General features: G+C 39.2%; 1 pseudogene; it reads right to left on the bottom strand.

Annotated features, from left to right (window-relative positions):
- Nucleotides 1-91: 91 nt before the first annotated feature.
- On the bottom strand, nucleotides 92-8,208 carry LOC134248720 (nuclear pore membrane glycoprotein 210-like; annotated as a pseudogene).
- Between the last annotated feature and the right edge of the window lie 3 nt (nucleotides 8,209-8,211).

Here is an 8,211-nt window from a genome sequence, read left to right as displayed (position 1 = left end):
TGATTTCATTTGCAAGTCATTCTAGTCACAAACACATTGATTTATTTTAACCTGATTTATTATAAAGAATTATGGATAAAACAGAACTTACTGGGTGAGTATTGTGGTTGGGGGTAGACAGGTGGGGCAGGGGAGGCAGCTCCAGCGGCGCCGGGTCTGAGGAAGGCTGGGTTACTGCTGGTGGCCGCCTTGTAACGGGGTCCAATTATGTAGTGGTATCCTACAATAGAGAAACATTTTACCATAACTACTAACAAAGAGGTCCGATTACCATAATAATTTCAGATATGTACTAATTAGATATGATGAATATTCAGCAACTGCTCTCAGATATAATAAGATATCAAATATTGTTACATTAATGGTAGCTAACAAAATAACAAAACGTTCTGCAAGATCCTGCATTTTTTAAAGTCTTCTTTATTTCCTAAAGCAAGAATTTAGCAAAACAAAGATTTTCCATTTTCTTGTTTAACAAAAGCTGTGGTTGTGATACTGACCAACTAGAACTGCTACAGCTGTAGCTATAATGAGGAAGAGGTAGGAGAAGAAAGATTGATTGTTGTTGATGCTGTTCAGAAAGAAAGCTCCCCAACCCACAGAACGGCCTCTGTAACCTAAAAAAAAAATTAAACAAAGTGTATTATGAAATGCACTGAAAGGAAGAGAAAATTTAATGGCTTGAAAATCAAAAACACAAGAAAAAGTGATATTTTTTTTGGAAGCCATTCAAATGATTGAGTGAAATGCTCACCAAACTGTTCTGGCCGTTGTCCAATCAGCCTGACCGATACTGGGAGTCTGACCTTTTGACCTGTCTTTCTGCAGGACAATTCCACATGACTCTCCGTATTCTCTCTATCCCACAATGCAGCAGACTCTATAAGCCTTATGGGAAATATCAAAATAATTCCTGATTGGCTGTCTTTCTCTGGAGTCATGACCTCTAAAATGCTCTCATCACTTACTGCAGCCTAAAGAAATAATCAATTATATTTTATTTTCAGGTAAAATTACAAGTACCTTTAATGTATATAAGCAGTCAACATTATTCTTAATAACAATCAGCATATACGTACAATGCTACCTTGTTTTTCACTTTGAAAAGTTTCAGGAAGAATCAAATGGATTTGAAATATTCTGAGATAAAGATTTACCTGTATACACGAGGACAGATCAGGAATGGTGGATACTCTGATAGAGGACAGAGGAGCTGCTGTTGACAAGGAAACGTCCGAGTTGTGGACGTAAAATGGAGGCAGATACTGGTACTTCTTGACTGGTGCCCTCACTTCGGGTTGGTTCTCTATACTGGGGACCAGCACAAATAACTGTAGCTCTATAGACATGGTACTAATCTGTTGAACTAATGTCTCAGGGTGCAACTTTTTCAACAGGCATCCATACTTTCCTACAAATATTATTTTTTTGGAAAATTGAAATAAATGAGCTGATAATTAACTGAAAAAAAACTTTCATTTCATCTACATGTAACTTTGTAATGGCATAAGGTTTTTTTTTATATAAATGTACTGTTTCTATAATAATAAAGTATTTTCTAACCTTTCTTGGAGCTGAATGTAGCTGACACTTGGAAAAGATTTTCCACAGCCAGACCATTGACATTGGAGGAGAACTCCAGTCCACAGCTGATAGGGACAAAACTCGGCTGGAAGCTCCTCGCCTGAATCTCAACAGTACAATTCTCCCCTAGTAAATTAGTGTAAAACTGCCTCAATTTTTTTTTCAGTTTAATACAGGTCACAATATTTCTTTTAGAGTAATTATCTTAACGTTATATTTAGGTTATATTAGATTTTAAGTTCGTAACATGTAAAAGTAACTTGGGAATACATCTAAGAAATACTAAGGGTGATTGTAATTATTACCTATGACCTCTGAGTTGGAGTTCGAGGTCACTTGGATGAAGTACTCTGTCAGGCGATTCTTGACATTGGTGAGAAATGACCAGGAGTCATCAACGGTCAGCTGATCAATAGGAGTCACAGTCACCTGATCAAATACAGCAAGTCAATTTATTTGACACTGAAAAATTCTAAAATCTCAAATAAAGCCCCTATATATCTGTTGAATTCAGTGTATGTGGTGACATTACTTACCTCTGTGTAGGTGGTGACGTCCTGTGTCAATGTGTACTCCACCAGGTGGTGCCCTATAGTATCTGCGGTTCCAATCCCAGAATTCTTGTCTACATCAATCACCTTATTTCTACTCTGCCAGATGCCAGAATGACCTTGTAAAGAAAAGTCAAATAAGTCAAGCTCCAAAAACCTGGATCAAATCTTAGCTTTGGATATGGATTTACAAGTACTTTAACAAAGAAAAATACTAATTCTCCAAAGTCCTTCTGATAAATACATAAAATATATGGTTATGAGACTTACCCCTGGTAGAGACGAGGGGAGCTTTGAAACAGACGACTGTCCCCAGGGTCATCGTGACCTTGGACGGTGTGATGACATAATCCACTGGAATGTTGATATAATCCGCTAGCCAGGGATTTCTCTGATCCCACACCTAACAAATATTTTACACAAAAGTTGACATCACATACTAAAAACAAGAGGCCCATGGGCCACATCGCTCACCTGAGAAGCTTTGATCATTCTGTTCTTTACCAGATTTCCCCCTTGTTATACATAATGCATCCCCACCATACCCCACTGATCATAATTTAGACATTTTGAAATCTACACTACGCCATGATCCTTCCATGGGCACAATGGTTTCAGCTTTTTTGGCCCAGTGGTTCCTGAGAAGAAGATTTTCAAAGATTTTTCCTATATATTTCTATGTAAAACTTTGATTCCCAATAATGGCCCCGCCCTTCCCCCGGGGGTCATGATTCCTACAATTTAGAATTTACACTACCCCAGAATGCTTCCACATAAGCTTCACTTTTTCTGGCCCAGTGGTTCTTGAGAAGAAGATTTTGAAAGATTTTTCCTATATATTTCTATATAAAACTTTGATTCCCCATTGTGGCCCCGCACTTCCCCCGGGGGTCATTATTTTAACAATTTAGAATCTACATTATACCAGGATGCTTCCACATAAGTTTCAGCTTTTCTGGCCCAGTGGTTCTTGAGAAGGAGATTTTCAAAGATTTTTCCTATATATTTCTATGTAAAACTTTGATACCCCATTGTGGCCCAGCCCTTCCCCCGGGGGTCATGATTTGAACAATTTAGAATCTACACTATACCAGGATGCTTCCACATAAGTTTCAGCTTTTCTGGCCCAGTGGTTCTTGAGAAGAAGATTTTCAAAAATTTTTCCTATGTATTTCTATGTAAAACTTTGATTCCCCATTGTGGCCCCGCCCTTCCCCCGGGGGTCATGATGTGAACAATTTAGAATCTACACTTTACCAGGATGCTTCCACATAAGTTTCAGCTTTTCTGGCCCCGTGGTTCTTGAGAAGAAGATTTTCAAAGATTTTTCCTATATATTTCTATGTAAAACTTTGATTCCCCATTGTGGCCCCTCCTTTTCCCAGGGGGTCATGATTTGAACAATTTAGAATCTACACTATACCAGGATGCTTCCACATAAGTTTCAGCTTTTCTGGCCCAGTGGTTCTTGAGAAGAAGATTTTCAAAGATTTTTCCTATATATTTCTATATAAAACTTTGATTCCCCATTGTGGCCCCGCCCTTCCCCGGGGGTCATGATGTGAACAATTTAGAATCTACACTATACCAGGATGCTTCCACATAAGTTTCAGCTTTTTTGGCCCAGTGGTTCTTGAGAAGAAGATTTTTAAAGATTTTTCCTATATATTTCTATGTAAAACTTTGATTCCCCATTGTGGCCCCGCCCTTCCCCCGGGGGTCATGATTTGAACAATTTAGAATCTACACTACCCCAGGATGCTTCCACATAAGTTTCAGCTTTACTGGCCCAGTGGTTCTTGAGAAGAAGATTTTTTAATGACCCAACCCTATTTTTGTCTTTTCTTGATTATCTCCCCTTGCGAGGGGATATGTCCCTTCATTTTAACAATTTAAATTCCCCTTCACCCAAGGATGCTTTGTACCAAGTTTGGTCAAAATTGGCCCAGTGGTTCTTGAGAAGAAGTCGAAAATGTGAAAAGTTTACAGACGGACAGACAGACGGACAGCTAGACGGACGGACGGACGGATGACGGACAAAATGTGATCAGAAAAGCTCACTTGAGCCTTCGGCTCAGGTGAGCTAACAACACCTAGCCAATTTATAGGATAGCATCTGAATATAATATTTTCATATTCTGACCTTGAGTATGGTCTGTCCGACTTCTGCTGCCCTGACAACCAATGTGTCGTTCTCTGGTCCATGTTTAATGTGGACAAAGTCATATCTACAGAAAACAACAGTGTTAAAAGTAAACAATAAATAACATATAAACAATGTCAGTAAAGGTAAAAGTAGTTCACCTGCTACAGCGGTATCTCATCTGGACGTTGGTGGCATAAAACTGTTCTCCCACGTTGTCATGGTAAGTTATGGCTAGGGTCAAGATCGTCCCCACAGGAATGCTCTTAATGTAACCTTCAGATGTGCTCAAGGACAAATCGGAGTTTATCATCAAGTAAGAGACAGGTTTTACCTACAACAAAATTACATTTGATTTGTAATGGTGTAAATAAATATCTTGAATTCTTTTGCAATTCCCATTGAATTAAAGATTACAATGTTTTACTGTACTGCTTTTCCAGTAGAGAATGGTCTCTACTAACCCTGACCAGCAGTACCAGGGTCTGATTCCTGTGATGTGACTTGTAGCGCCACCTGCCCAGTGAGGGGACCACTGGACACTCCCTCCCCCTTCCAAAATCACTTACCCTGACCAGTAGTACCAGGGTCTGATTGGTCCCAAACTCCCCACAGTCACTTACCCTGACCAGTAGTACCAGTGTCTGAATAGTACCAAACTCCCCACAGTCACTTACCCTGACCAGTTGTACCAGTGTCTGATTAGTACCAAACTCCCCCCCTGTCACTTACCCTGACCAGTTGTACCAGTGTCTGATTAGTACCAAACTCCTCCTGTGATGTGATGTGTAGTGCCACCTGACCGGTGAGGGGACCACTGGACAGTAACCCTCCCTCCCCCACAGTCACTTACCCTGACCAGTAGTACCAGGGTCTGATTGGTCCCAAACTCCTCCTGCGATGTGACGTGTAGCGCCACCTGACCGGTGAGGGGACCGCTGGACAGTAACCCTCCCTCCCCCACAGTCACTGGGCTGGGGTCCTCCCCGGGAGATCACTTGATAACTCATCTTAGCAGAGCCATCCCTGGTGAGAAAACAGTGTATCAAAAACATGTCTATAGGTGTACATACATAATACATACTCCTTATGGTCAGGCATACAGCTGTGTACTGATATATTTCTTAATGAAAGCAACAGAATTATTCACATAATAATATAATGGTATTTAAGCAACTTATCACTGGACTCAATTCACCAATTATTGATTGAACACTTTATATTTTTTAGTAAAAGGCTAATTACAAGGCATCTACATTTAGTCTACTTTTATGAAATCAATGATACTGCCTGATTATTCACAACTGTCAAAAATCCCATTTTTAAACAATTTTTGAATTGATGGAAACAAGGGTAAATCAATTGTTCATTGACATCTTTAATTTTTACCCACATAACTGTATGAGATAATAATGACTGAAATAATAACCTGTTAGTTTTGATGACAGCTTCTGTGTTTGGGGTCAACAGAATTCTTCCATCACAGACCTTTGGGCTGATAACTGCTAATTTTTCGAAAACCTACAAAGAAGGATAAATAAATTTAAAAACTCCTTTCATAAGCTCTATAGTAATTTCATTTTTTAATGACATTTCAAATCTACATGTATATGAACGATTTGACATCCCATCCTGCCACTATAACAGTAAAAAATCTACACTACCTACCTCCACCTGCAGTTCATCGGTCAGTGTTTTGTGACCTTTGATCTGTGACCTGGAGGTCAGATGGGGTCTAACAGTCAGTTTGACGGTGACCTGTCCAGCTGAGATCGCCACCAGTTGACGAGCAAAGTCACTCTCTGCTGGGGACTTCAGACCTGTCTGTAATATAAAACAAATTCAACTCATTTAAATACTGATCCAATGTATGTGTACCTATTGCTTTATTTCATTCTATATCTAATACAGATATGACTAAAAGAGAATGATTTTTTAAGATCATGTGTAAGATATAAAACTGTTCTGTACGTTAATACAGAGATGAGACCTTGTGGAAGACGTTCTGTAGCTGTATGACGTCCTTGTTATTAATGGTCCAGGTGAACACCAGAGGAGGCATGGCCGACCCGAAGGTGAACGGGGTCTCGTGCTCGGACAGACCAATGGCATACAGCGGCATCTAAAGGATAAAACAGTTATAAGGAAGTTTACATGTTACATAATGTCTACATGAATATATAGTTTAAATATAGTAACCAGAGATAAGTACATCTGTACTTACAGTTTAAATATGGTGGCCAGTGATCTGTACTTACAGGGTATATACAGTGGCCTCTGATGTTAATAAGGTGTCAGTACTGAGTTACTACTTACAGTGTATATACAGCGGCCTCTGATGTTAATAAGGTGTCAGTACTGAGTTACTTACCTTGGTGCCTGTCTGCATCCTGGATAACGCGGAGTGAATCCTGATCCCCGACAATTCTACCACATTAACTGTTACTTCATCCTGACAAAACACAAAAAACTATGTTTATCCATCACATTTACTTCATTTGATGGCTTCCAATTAAAGGGTATGTAAAATAACCTTAAAGAACTGAAATATTACTGTTTCAGTTGTGCCTATATATAATGATATTGTATGTGCTGTATTGAAAAATGATTTTACCCTGAAAATGTACATACATCATGGTTTTGACCTGCACAAGTATTTACCTGAGAGTATATAATAGTCTCCCCTGTCTCTGGGTCCTGACCCACCGCCTGACCCAACACCCTCGTGGTCCCCAGATTCTGGGCGTCTAGTAGACCACTGCTGGACACGTCCGCGATACGACTGTCCTTGATAGAGAACAGCACTGTACACTGGGGGGTGGGGCCTCCTTTACTGAGTACCTACAAAGATACACAGGTTAAAGGTCAGAGAACAGCACTGTACACTGGGGGGTGGGGCCTCCTTTACTTAGTACCTACAAAGATATAGAGGTTAAAAGTCAGAGAACTGCACTGTACACTGAGGGGTGGGGCCTCCTTTACTGAGTACCTACAAAGATACAAAGGTTAAAGGTCAGAGAACAGTACTGTTCACTGGGGGTGGGGCCTCCTTTACTGAGTAACTACAAAGATACAAAGGTTAAAGGTCATCCAAAGTGTTCCAGCAGCATATGGTTCTTAAAATCTGGCCGAAATATCCTAAACTTACCTGAAACTTGGCTCCAATAATCATTGTGCTGTTTCTGGGAATTAGCTGAAGTGGTGGAAAAACCTGCAAGTAGATAAAAGATTGAACACTTCAGAATCAATCCAATGCTTTACTTATTGGATGTGTAAACTGTAAACTTGTACTGAGATAAACCTGACAATATTAAAATTCTACCGACCTCTACTGGTCTGGCTAGACTCCTGATCACCACACCGTGACTGGGATGAGCCTCCGCGACCAGTGAAGTGTGACCAACTTGTGCTCCATGCATGATGTAATACTCTGTGAAGAGTTCATCTCTCTGATCCTTGTCTTTTCTGAGGAAGAGAAGTCTAATTTTAGATTGTAATTAAATGAACATATAGAACAAGATTTACAACATAACTGCAATTTATTCTGAATAACAGAATTCTGATAAATAAAAGACTATCAAAAAGCTTGTACATGTATCGATGTGTTACATGTACATATATTTGTAATGTAAAAAAAACTATAATATTTAAACATAAATCTCTTCTAATTTCAAAAGAATAAATACGTAACATGGATATGCATCCCTAAAGGCATTAACACTGTAGGTTAGGTTAGAAATTAACAATGTTTCACAGGAAATAAGCTTATAAAGATCAATATATTCAAAAAGGCAGAAAAATTCATTGCAAAAAGACATAACATTTAGAGGCTTAAAACAGACTTTCAATGTTTACATCTTCTTATGATTACGAATTATATAATACCTGATGGTGATGATATTAGAAGTGGGAATCAATTTAGCCCATTAATCT

This window comes from Saccostrea cucullata, unplaced genomic scaffold (genome assembly GCF_032062105.1).
Source record: "Saccostrea cucullata isolate Sc308-1 unplaced genomic scaffold, CSIRO_AGI_Scuc_v1 ctg19969, whole genome shotgun sequence".
Classification (NCBI taxonomy): Eukaryota; Metazoa; Mollusca; class Bivalvia; order Ostreida; family Ostreidae; genus Saccostrea; species Saccostrea cuccullata.
Note: the sequence above shows the minus strand (reverse complement) of the source record. Positions and strands in the feature narration are given on the sequence as shown.